This window comes from Tachypleus tridentatus, chromosome 6 (genome assembly GCF_004210375.1).
Source record: "Tachypleus tridentatus isolate NWPU-2018 chromosome 6, ASM421037v1, whole genome shotgun sequence".
Lineage (NCBI taxonomy): Eukaryota > Metazoa > Arthropoda > Merostomata > Xiphosura > Limulidae > Tachypleus > Tachypleus tridentatus.
Genome location: NC_134830.1, coordinates 14,785,603 through 14,798,981, shown reverse-complemented (window position 1 = coordinate 14,798,981; position 13,379 = coordinate 14,785,603). Strand labels below are relative to the sequence as shown.

The 13,379-nt window shown below is 34.5% G+C and overlaps 1 protein-coding gene across 2 annotated transcripts in view; it reads left to right on the top strand.

Annotated features, from left to right (window-relative positions):
* The first annotated feature begins 2,310 nt into the window (after positions 1-2,310).
* The window catches only part of LOC143251968 (uncharacterized), a 133,295-nt gene continuing 122,226 nt past the window's right edge, over positions 2,311-13,379 (top strand). Inside the window, exon 1 of one of the 2 annotated variants that reach the window (XM_076503385.1) lies at positions 2,311-2,471. The gene's annotated coding sequence lies outside the window, so the exon portion shown is untranslated. The remainder of the gene's footprint in view (positions 2,472-13,379) is intronic. The other variant, XM_076503384.1, reaches the window with a different exon arrangement.

Sequence of the window (13,379 nt, the reverse complement as noted above, 5' to 3'; positions counted from 1 at the left end):
GTATCAAAACCCGATTTTTGGAGTTACAATTCCTCAGTCTTATTGCTATGCCACCGAAAAGCGTAAAGTGATTGTATGCGATTCTATAATTATAGATTTACATATTCTTTACAGATATAGTAGTAAATAAAGAAATTTCATAGATATCACTCGTTCAGTTTAACCTTTTATAAAATTAGTTGTTTTTTTTACTTTTGATTCAACACATTGTTCATTTAGGTTTGATTAGTATTTTGAAACAAAGTTTACAGCATAAGCCAAATCATCACATGCACAGAAACAAATATAACATTTCAAGCTTTGTATTAGAAGAGTTTGTGTTTGGAATTTCGCGCAAAGCTACACGAGGGGCTATCTGCGCTAGCTCTTCCTAATTTAGCGTTGTAAAACTAGAGGGATTGTTTGTTTGGAATTAAGGACGAAGTTATACTAAATGGGCTATTTGTGCTTTGCCCACCAAGGGTATCGAAACTCGGTTTTAGCGGCGTGATTCCGCACACATACCACTGTGCCACTGGAGAAGAGGCGGACTAGAGGGATGGCAGCTAGTCTTCTGGGGTTTTTCTTTTACCATCAAATACGGGTATCGACCGTCTTATTATAATGCCCCAAGGACTGAAAAGGAAAGTATGTTTGGTGTGACGGAGATTCGAACCTGCGACCCTCAACTTGTAAATCGGCCGTGTATTAGGCACGTCCTTGATTTCACCAACTTTAATATGTACATCTAATGCAAAATTTCAGTACTACGAAAATCATAGCTAATATCATGTTTTTATATCTGGTTTATTGAGATGAACTGTATAGTTAGATTTTTAATCAGAATCAAAAGTTCATGGTAATTAGCCTTAAAACTGACGGAAATAGTTTACACGGTGTTTGTTTTTTTTCATTTTTGCTCGATGAGTGTGTTTGTGTTATAGCAAAGCCACATTTGGCTATCTGCTGAGCCCACCGAGGGGAATCTAACCCCTGATTTTAGCGTTTTAGACTTACCGCTGTGCTAGCGGGGGTATACTCGGTGATTACAGAATTAATTGTTTGTTTTGAATTTCGCACAAAGCTACACAATGGCTATCTGCGCTAGCCGTCCCTAATTTAGCAATGTCAGACTAGAGGGAAAGCAGCTACTCATCACTACCCACCGCCAATTCTTGGGCTACTCTTTTACCAACAAATAATGGGATAGGCCGACACATAATAACGCCCCCACGGCTGAAAGGGCGAGCGTCTTTGGTACGACGGGGACACGCAGAATTAATAAGGTGTTTTTTCTTGTTTTCATCACTTTGTTGGAAACGAAGAAATTTATTATTCAAATGATTAACGTATCGCGAACGCAAATGTCAATATAACATATTTTCTATGATTTAAGGCGCACTGTATTTGTGTAGCAATAGTACTGTTGTAATTTAGTGTACGTAATATTATGATTTCACATTCACCTGTTTCAAGACTTTCGATCCTGAGATTTAAAGACACTATACGGTTCTTGTCAAGTTATAACACATGATTGATTTATCAGAGCGCCTTCTGTTACAATGATTCGTCCGCGTGTACTAGCGAATACTGTGTGAATGTGTCTATATGTCAGTAAAACGTTTCTGACATTCAATGTTCCTCGTATTGATAAAGGTTCTCTGAAGGACTGCGCGGTGGATGTTTTTTTTTCTCTTTGTTGCTGTTTTATTATTATTATGCAATGGCACATTTCATACTGTTCACAAACACTAAAGTATTTGATATTACTATTAAATAAATAGGATAGTACTATTAAATTTATATGACCTCTTACGTATAATCTTTAAGAAGTAAAGTGATGATTTATGAAAAACCAAATGGATCTTTGCCAGCTAATTCATTCATATGCTGAAATTAACACGAAACTTACTCGTTTCCAAGTGGGTTTTTGTCAACCTAACAAACTATGTCATTTAATTTATTATTTAAACTTTTTTACCATGTGTTATCCTCAATATTCGATTATTTTAGGCATTTGTTTAAATTCGTAACAGAAAATTAAACGCGAAACGCCCTGTAATTCACACAGAAGCGTGACAATATTATAAAATATTCGAATATATTCACAGTTTGAAGTTGTAACCCCGTTCCACCTTCACATCTTTAAGGTTGCGTTTTCACACCGCGCCCAGAAATTTACCACTTCAAATTATCTTTCGTCAACACTTAGAGAGCTTGTTTACCCTTAACAGAAAGTGGACCGGCCGGATCTCTGATTGGGTGAAAGTTAGGAAACGTAAAGGAAACTAACTTTCTTCGGTGAGAATGAGTGTAGGTCGTGTTTAGTGACACAGCTTCTTGGCTGACATCTGGAGACTGCCGTAATTAGCATTTTTGTTACATTCGATATGATGTGTATTTTGTTTTTTATGTTACAGAAATTGTATTATTATTCTCATGTAGATGTTTTTGACAGAATGATCATCTATTAGGAGATATTTAAACTGCTGGTAAGTGTCCCATGTATATTTTTATATATATGTATACGTATCTATATATCTATACCAAGTCTATACATTGTATATAACATACATCATTATAAAGTTTTGAAAATAATAACGTATGCAAAATGTAAATAAATACAAACTACACCCAACCAAATCAAGCTGTCTTTGCTCAGAGATAATAGTAACCTGTGTTTATTAACAGCAAATTGACAAACAAAGATTTATAAGAATTGTGCAGTACTTTTATTCTGAGAAACAAACAACATTATGTAATACTGGTCTGTCAAACACGTATCATGTTCCTGAAAATAAACCATTTCACCATGTTTATAAATCGTTCTTTATCATAATGTGCTTCCATGTAAAAGTGACCTGTATTATTACTTGACCATAGAACGAAATGGTGTCCAAGACAACCTATCCTGTGATACTTTTCGTTTTTTTGTTCAGTTACTGGTATCTTATATATCCCAGTTTTTTGTACAGGTGTTTTCAAATATTTCTATCATGTAATACATATTTATTCTCCTATGTTGACAATATTTCACAAACAATCCACAAAATTCTCTGCTGCGTATTCAGTACTATTACAATGACGAAGATAAGATAAAATGCTTAAATTAAGTTTTTCAGCCTAAAATTTACTTTATGTCACAAACAAACACACTACTATGTTTCCGCATATTGATATACGCAGTGAGTATTTGTTAACAGTAATCTATGTGATTGAAAAACGACAACTTACACTTTCGTCAGAACAGAAATAAATAACAAACACTAAAGTTAGTTGGTCATTTTCTTTCATGTGCAGCGTTTCTAAAATGTTAATATCCCCCCTCTGACTAACTTTGTTTTAAGTTGAGCAACCCTACCGTTTCGCTCATATTAATTAATTAGACTTTTATATCTTACCTGCTATTTTTGCGAACATGAAACCTTTTGTGATTTGAGTTCCTGTTGTTTCACGTATAATTGTACTAACCTATTACCTAAATAGTTTACAAGTCAAACAGGTATAGTCTTCTGTCATATTTCCTCACAGGATATGCATTAAAATTATATATTATCAAAAAGGAAAAAAATTACTATAAGTAACTGTCGCTGAGTATACTTCACACATAAAGGAAAAAAATTACTATAAGTAACTGTCGCTGAGTACACTTCACACATAAGTTTATATTTGTAGCTCACAAAGCTCAGGAATAATGTAATAACTTGATGGCCGTACTTCAGACATAATTCTATATTTGTAGTTCACAAAACTTAGGAATAACTTGGTAGTTGTACTTCATACATAAGTTTGTATTTGTAGCTCACAAAACGTTTTTAATGATAACGTAATAACAGAACTTAGCTTGAAAGCTTGTCTTTGGCTGTGCGCTACAGCAAAGGGTCGGCAGTAACTATGGAAATACAAAGTGTGTATAGCTTTATACCTGAGCCCTGTGTTTTCAAACACATATATATCAATGTAAAAGTATCGCAGTTAACTTTTGCTTATATCATTCTTATGAATTTCTCAGTAGCTCTCAAGAACAATGTTTTGGGTGAAGTATTCCGTCCTTTTTACATTATGTGTATCTTTGCACTGTAACTGAATACTGTTGTACATTAAATACGACAATGTTCCAAATAGTAATCTTTACATGCAAGTCTTGTTTTATTTCCGTGTCACTAAAGTGTTTTTAAGCGTTCGAATGCACGAAAAGTAGTGTTATATAAGACGAAAGCAATTGGTATTTTGTAGAAGGAACAATAATCCGGTTTCTGACATTTAAGAGTTATTTCTAAAATGTTCACCACCCAGTTGCGAGTTCACCAAGCTACAGCAACTGGTCTAATGACTCTTTGTTTTCGCCAACTCTGTATATAATCATGTAAAGATGGTGTTTACTACCTACTGAAATGTGAAACCAGAAAATCTACCTCCTTCTTAACATGTGATACTCTATATCAGCCAATGTTCACCCCATTTCAGATAACGCACGTCACTTGCCGCCGGGTGTAGCATGTCCGGGTTGTGATTCACTGCGATATTATTTCTCATATCCGTTTCCATTTTTACGTATAAAATAAACAAAAAAATTCACTTAAGTAATCCTTATTACGTGCGATGATCTCCTTATACAACTTTGCCGAAAATTATAATCTCTCCACGTATCATTCGTTGAATGAAATAACTTGAGTTGAAGCGTATTTTCAGTACTACTGCATTCAGTTATTGTTCACCTAACAATAGTATGTGCGTGTGTGTTCGCTTATAATTGACGAACTGCTGAACCGATTTTCACTAAACCTTTTAGAATTGACAAGGTTGAATCTAGCTCCCTATTTCATCCTCAGGAGCTCTATATCTCACCCTGAGTTGTGTTCGCTGAGTGGTGAACCGCTGTACCGATTGTCACCAAATGGCACTTGCCCTTAAAACTATCCGAGGAGTGACATAGGAATTTTGATATTTGTATCTGAACCCCACCCCATGTTTTCTATATGCGTTTAAAAATACGTCAGCTTTCCGTTCACTAACATAAAATTTCCACGCTCTGATGCCCGGTATAAAAGGAATTTCCTGATTCACAAAAACCTTAGTGTATCGATTATGCTCCTTCAGTGCCTCCAGTTATTACTATGACTACCCTAAGAAGGAGACTTCATACTTGAAAACAAAATCTTTTAGAACATCAACCATGTTTAATCCCCATAGCTTGTGTATTAGGATTATTAACACAGCATACCTAGTGGGTAAGAAAAATAAAATCCGATGCCAGATTCGGATTTATTGACCCCTTAAGTCTACTCTTAAATCAATCAAGCTTGGTGCGTGTTTTAGCCTTCCTAGGGCAAGGACGGGATATTCCATACAGATAAGGATAACCCCTTCTCCAGGCCACTATTAGTCTGCTGGCCAAAATTCGTCTTACTAGCCCAGAAATGTAATTTGGGAACAAGTAAACGCGAAACATTGATTAATATAGAACAGAGCTGAAGACTCGAAACTAGAGATTCTTGCTAATCAACGGCCCGGCATGGCCAGGTGAATAAGGCACTCGGCTCGTCATCTGAGGATGCAGGTTTAAATACCCGTCGCACCAAACATGCATGCCCTTTCAGCAGTTGAAGCGTTATAATGTGACGGTCAATCCCACTATTCATTGGTAAAAGAGCAGCCCAATAGGTGGCGGTGGGTGATGATGATTAGTTGCCTTCCCTCTAGTTTTATACTGCTAAATTAGGGACGGATAGCGCAGATAGCCTTCGTGTAGCTTTTCGCGAAATTCAAAACAAAAGCAAACCAAATTAGCTAGTCAAGGTATTGGTTTTATTTTATCTTCTAAGATTAAACATTACGTTTTCGTTGTCACATGTACAAGGTTAGGGTTACGTGTTATCAAATTATAGTAATTCATAAGACACTGGAAATAATTGAATGAAGTTATGATGATACGAAATATCTTCACAGAAACAACCGAAATATTCAATGAACTAGTTGTTTCATTCTGGTTTAACACTATTCAGTAGCAACTTGAAAATCCATGAAATGTGCACTGGACACGAGTAGTAAGACGACAAAAGGGTTTTTTGTTATCCGTACTCTGTAACTATGGATAATGAAAGAAGTAACAAATCGATCATTTTCACATCTTGACATCTTGCAAGAGAAACAATAATTTTTAAGTCATGGGTTTGGTTTGCTTTGCTTTGAATTTCGCGCAAGACTACACGAGGGCTATCTGCGCTAGCCTTCCCTAATTTAGCAGTGTAAGACAAGAGAGAAGGAAGCTAGTCATCACCACCCATCGCCAACTCTTGGGCTACTCTTTTACCAACGAATAGTGGAATTAACTGACACATTATAACGCCCCCACGTCTTAAAGGGTAGGCATGTTTAGTGTGATGGGGATTCGAACCCGCACCTCTGGCCATGCCTGATCTTCAAGTCGTAGGACCAAAATTTGTTTATACGTCAATATTTGAAGCAAATCCCGACTTACAAACAAGCATCGAAGTTCAAAGAATGCAGAGAAATAAATACATAGTTTTTTATGTTCACTTCTTCAGTTAGAATGTACTTTTACCACTAAATGGGTGTAAAGTTTATCATTGTATAAAATGAACTTTTTTTTTACCATCCCAAACAAACGGAACATCTGAATAACCCACTGTTTCACCAGTACATTTGTATAATCTTTCATTCACTTTTGTTCCGTAAAAGCTAACAAAAAAAATAATAAAGCTAAGATATATATAGTATTTGAAATGAAGGTGAATATATTTGTTTAAACTGTTGATACGTTGACCCAAAAACAAACTGACGACACGGTTTCTTCTCTACATTAAAATACTTTCATTTGCGAGCTCTCGGATAACTTACTGGAGCCTTTATCAAGCAACAATGTACTGAGTGTTGAAAATTCGTTAAGCTGTGAAAATTTAATGTGGTGTTCCGCAGTTAAAAATTCATTGTTGCCCGACCAAGATTTCGGTAAGATGTATTTCAGAACGACTGATATAGGTATTAACACTTTTATCAATAAGCAGGTAACAACGTTTCGACCTTCCTAAGTCATCTTCAGATTCTGAGATACGTTTTATTTCAAGTGGGTTTTTCGTCATCAAGAATTCCGGTAAGATATCCGAGAGCTAGCAAATGAAAGTATTTTAACGTAGAGAAAACGTCGTGTGTAATTATAGATAAAAAGAAGTTCGTATCCTTAATACAAAATTGTTGTAATCGTAATATTGTTAGTTAACCAGAAGGTTAAAAGATTTCTTTCATAAGCAGCATTGTTGAGAAAAAAAATTGACAGACACTTACGTAGAAATCTATTGGTATTCTTTCGTTGCCCCCCCTATATTTTTTTTATCCAATGAATAATTACACTAACATCTTCGACCAATAAAACGAGAACAAGTTTTTGTACTTGAATCCAGTAATTAGTGAAAACACGGAGTAAATTATAAATAAAAGCAAGTAAAAGAAAAACAACATATTACCCAAACTGTTCCTAGTGTTCGTTTGCTTTTTTTTAATTCTGCGCAAAACTACTCGAAGGCTATCTGCGCTAGCCGTCTTTAATTTAGCAGTGTAAGACTAGAGGGAAGGCAACTAGTCATCATTACCCACCGCTAACTTTTGGGCTACTCTTTTACGAACGAATAGTGGAATTGACCGTAACTTTATAACGCCCCCACGGCTGAAAATGCGAGCATGTTTGGTGCGACGGGGATGCGAACCCGCAACCCTCAAATTACGAGTCGAACACCTTAACCCACCTGGCCATGCAGGGCCTGCTCCTAGTGGCACAGCGATATGCTGTGAACTTACAACTTTCGATACCCGTTGTGGGCAGAACACAGATTTCTCTTTGTGTAGCTATCCCAAACTTTCCCAGGAATCACCATCTTTCGAGCATTAAAAAGATATACGTACGATAACTTGAGTCATAATTTCTTATTTTACGTGTTCAGATTTTTTTTTTTTTTTTTTCAGGTTCACTGATGACACACTTGCCTGTGTTAGATATATCGTTCTCGTCTGATACCTTAGTGATCGTCGCACTGAACGTGCGTCAAGCGTATTTTTCATGTCTTGTATCTTATTAAATGATGTGTTAAGCGTGCTTGGGCATGCAAAATATTTTATAAAATAGCACACTTTACAGTTATTCTAATTAAGTGGCTTTAAGTTAGTATTGCTGAGATAAGACTTCATATTTATGGATTTTTCAAGTAGGCATACCTCTAAGTTATAAATTTGTATTTATCATAGTTACTTGTTTTAAAATATATAATTTCCCATGTGGTTATTGAAATAATTACATTTTAATGCCTTCTTAATACATCCCTATTTTACGAAGAATATTTTGCTATTCTTGAAAAGTTTAATCTATTTAATGGTATATTTTGATTTTTACTTCGTTGTCGCTTAACTTTTTACTCCAATATTAACGTCATTATTTTATTTATTCAAGCGAACTTTCTTATGGCGTTCTAAACAACAGCCGAAATTAATCAGCATCCTAAGCTCAGTACTCCTCCTGGTAGTCGTACATCAAATACCATACCTGTGGAAGATTTTAATTACATTTACTTCCTCGTTTATACACACCTAAAGACGAGACACATCACGCTGCAAATACCGGTGCAGTTTTCAAACATTAAAATCAAGGTTTGGTTGTTAGTAGTACTGTTGGCTTATAGAACACATAATGTAATTTAATTACATTATGTACTTACTTGAGTCAGTGGTCAAATAAAATGGCACGTGAACAAGAAACTTCTATTGCATTGCAATGCACAGTCGTGACAGAATTAGCTGATGTTTAAAATATGCGCGAGTTTATTGTTTGTTACCGAGTGTTACTTTCATGTTTTGAAACACTAAAATGAAAGAGACTGGTTGAATGGATTATTATTAATAATAAGACTTATTCTTTCATAAGATACTAAAGAGTTCTTGTCACTATATAGCTTTATTTGAATAAACATAGAGCTGTTAAAATTCGTATATTGAGATTGGTGGGCTCTATGGTTTCGCCAGTATTTTATATTTCATGATCAGCATGCTATATCTCTTGATAACTGTGTTTTGTTTTCTAGTACGTTAACCAAGCTTAACAGTGTGTCGACTTTGATTCCTAGACTAAGTGTCTGCAGCTCTACACACAAAACTGGGGCATACAGTTGTGGTGTTTCGCACACTCTGACCTACTGAATTGAGAAATACGTGTTCATGTAACTTGAAACTGATTAATATGGATTTTGTTATATTTACAAAAGTTATTTTACAGGTATATTACAGGATAAGTCTTTCCACAGAGTATGTGCTGTAAAAGAACGCGTGCTTGTGTTCTTTTGTGTGTTTTTTATAGAAAGGTTTTAGTATTTATATTATTTATTTTGCCCACGTGAAATGAAAACATGCCATCGAAATGAGAAACTTTTAACATGCATCAATTACAATGTTCTTAATTTTGTTAATTTGAAATATGAATTCGGTGATAACTAACTTCTCTTTTTGTTGTTGTTTGCTTGTTTCTTAAGTGTTGAATAATTTATTGCTTGGATATCAAAGAAAAGACTATACTGGTATGTGGCTAGGTAAGAGTTCCGCAGTAATGTTGTAATTTTTCTTAAATATTCGCGAAATAACAATAATATTTTGCCGTATATTTTCTAACATTAATCACATATTGTATCTCAAGACGTTGTTCTTTAATAAACGTTTCAATACCCAAATCATCTGTCTTGAGAATACATTTTTACTTCAAGTGGGTTTCTCGTCATTAGGAATTAGTCACATATTGTTATTGTAGATGGCGCTGTGACAGTTTTAGGTTTTTATTAGGGAAGATCTCTTCGAAACGCTGATCTTGCTTCTTGCTCTCATTAAAATGTTTTATTTTATTATATATTATCTAAACTGTCAAGTAATAAGTAAAGAGACTTTGTCGCATACAAAAATATTTTGTTGTTGTATTTTGTTATAAATCGAACATAGAAAAGATGTAATTAAGATGAGTGTTGTTGTTTTTCAGTCTTAAACTTTTTATCAAAAAGCAATCAAGTAGCAAAGCAAAGTAGCTCAAAATAATGATGTGGAATCTTCTCAGAAGTATGATAATATCGATACAATACACCGAATGAGAGTGCCTCAGTTTGTGTTCTGCTCTTTCGTTAGAACATGGGAAAAAACAGCTGATGAGTAGGTTTCATTTTCTCCTGACTTTTTGTTAATATCTTGATTCGTGCCAAATACGATTAGACTTTAGAAATCCCTTGGGTTACTGTCCTAATCCTAGAAAAAGCCTTATTATATAATAGATTTACCAACCTTTGGATCACTTTTTGTGGGGTCTGGCACAATAACACCATTGTTAAGAGTCTTGATCAAATATATTAGCTTAAAAAAGTGTATTCTTAACAACTGAACATATGTTGATAAATGAGTTATTTGTATTCTTACTCAGAATTCAATGAAGTGTTTTATGATTACCTCTATTAATTTCAGGGTGAGCTATTAAAAGTGATACCATACTGCTACTGACTTTCCGTGTGAGCTCTTACAAGTGATAACATACTACTACTGACTTTTCTTTTTTGAGCTGTTAGAACTGATAACATACTATTACTGATTTTTCTTGTGAGTTCTTAGAAGTGATAACATACAAATATCGATTTTTCTTGTCAGCGGTTAGAAGTGATAACATACCACGACTGATTTTCTATGTGAGCTGTTAAAAGTGATAACATACTACGACTGATTTTCTTGTGAGCTGTTAGAAGTGATAACATACTACAACTGATTTTTCATGTAAGCTATTAGAAGTGATAACATACTAATATCGATTTTTCTTGTGAGCTGTTAGAAGTAATAACATACTATTACTGATTTTCTGTGTGAACTGTTAAAAGTGATAACATACTATTACTGATTTTCTGTGTGAGCTGTTAGAAGTGATAACATACTATTACTGATTTTCTGTAAGAGCTGTTAGAAACGATAGCATACTATTACTGATTTTCTGTGTGAGCTGTTAGAAGCGATAACATACTATTACTGATTTTCTGTGAGAGCTGTTAGAAATGATAACATACTATTACTGATTTTCTGTGTGAGCTGTTAGAAGTGATAACATACGATTACTGATTTTCTGTGAGAGCTGTTAGAAATGATAGGATACTATCACTGGTTTTCTGTGTGAGCTGTTAGAAGTGATAACATACTATTACTGATTTTCTGTGTGAACTGTTAAAAGTGATAACATACTATTACTGATTTTCTGTGTGAGCTGTTAGAAGTAATAACATACTATTACTGATTTTCTGTGAGAGCTGTTAGAAACGATAGCATACTATTACTGATTTTCTGTGTGAGCTGTTAGAAGTGATAACATACTATTACTGATTTTCTGTGAGAGCTGTTAGAAATGATAGGATACTATCACTGATTTTCTGTGAGAGCTGTTAGAAATGATAACATACTATTACTGATTTTCTGTGTGAGCTGTTAGAAGTGATAACATACTATTACTGATTTTCTGTGAGAGCTGTTAGAAATGATAGGATACTATCACTGATTTTCTGTGTGAGCTGTTAGAAGTGATAACATACTATTACTGATTTTCTGTGAGAGCTGTTAGAAATGATAGGATACTATCACTGATTTTTTGTGTGAGCTGTTAGAAGTGATAACATAATATTACTGATTTTCTTGTGAGCTGTTAGAAATGATAGGATACTATCACTGATTTTCTGTGAGAGCTGTTAGAAATGATAACATACTATTACTGATTTTCTGTGTGAGCTGTTAGAAGTGATAACATACTATTACTGATTTTCTGTGAGAGCTGTTAGAAATGATAGGATACTATCACTGATTTTCTGTGTGAGCTGTTAGAAGTGATAACATACTATTACTGATTTTCTGTGAGAGCTGTTAGAAATGATAGGATACTATCACTGATTTTCTGTGAGAGCTGTTAGAAATGATAACATACTATTACTGATTTTCTGTGTGAGCTGTTAGAAGTGATAACATACTATTACTGATTTTCTGTGAGAGCTGTTAGAAATGATAGGATACTATCACTGATTTTCTGTGTGAGCTGATAAAAGTGGCAACATACAATTACTTACTTTCTGTGTGAGCTGTTAGAGTGATAACATACTACGACTGATTTTCTTTGTGAGTTGTTAGAAGTGATAACATACTGATGTCGATTTTTCTTGTGAGCTGTTAGAAGTAATAACATACTACGACTGATTTTCTGTGTGAGCTGTTAGAAGTGATAACTACCTACGACTGATTTTCTTGTATGCTGTTAGAAGTGATAACATATTACGACTGAATTTTCTTGTGAGCTGTTAGAAGTGATAACATACCAATACTGATTTTCTGTGTGAGCTGTTAGAAGCGATAACATACCAATACTGATTTTCTGTGTGAGCTGTTAGAAGTGATAACATACTACTACTGATTTTCTGGGAGCTGTTAGAAGTGATGGCATGCTACCATTGATTTTTCTTGTGAGCTGTCAGAAGTGATAACGTAATACCACTGATTTTTCTTGTGACCTGTTAGATGTGATAACATACTATTACTGATTTTCTGTGAGAGCTGTTAGAAATGATAGGATACTATTACTGATTTTTTGTGTGATCTGTTAGAAGTGATAACATAATATTACTGATTTTCTGTGTGAGCTGATAAAAGTGGCAACATACAATTACTTACTTTCTGTGTGAGCTGTTAGAGTGATAACATACTACGACTGATTTTCTTTGTGAGTTGTTAGAAGTGATAACATACTGATGTCGATTTTTCTTGTGAGCTGTTAGAAGTAATAACATACTACGACTGATTTTCTGTGTGAGCTGTTAGAAGTGATAACTACCTACGACTGATTTTCTTGTATGCTGTTAGAAGTGATAACATATTACGACTGAATTTTCTTGTGAGCTGTTAGAAGTGATAACATACCAATACTGATTTTCTGTGTGAGCTGTTAGAAGCGATAACATACCAATACTGATTTTCTGTGTGAGCTGTTAGAAGTGATAACATACTACTACTGATTTTCTGGGAGCTGTTAGAAGTGATGGCATGCTACCATTGATTTTTCTTGTGAGCTGTCAGAAGTGATAACGTAATACCACTGATTTTTCTTGTGACCTGTTAGATGTGATAACATACTATTACTAATTTTCTGTGTGAGCTGTTAGAAGTGATAACATACAACCACTGATTTTTCATGTGAGCTGTTAGAAGTGATAACGTACTAATATCGATTTTTCCTGTGAGATATTAGAAGTAATAACATGCTACGACTGATTTTCTGTGTGAGCTGTTAGAAGTGATAACATACTATTACTGACTTTTTGTGCGAGATGTTAGAAGTGATAACATAC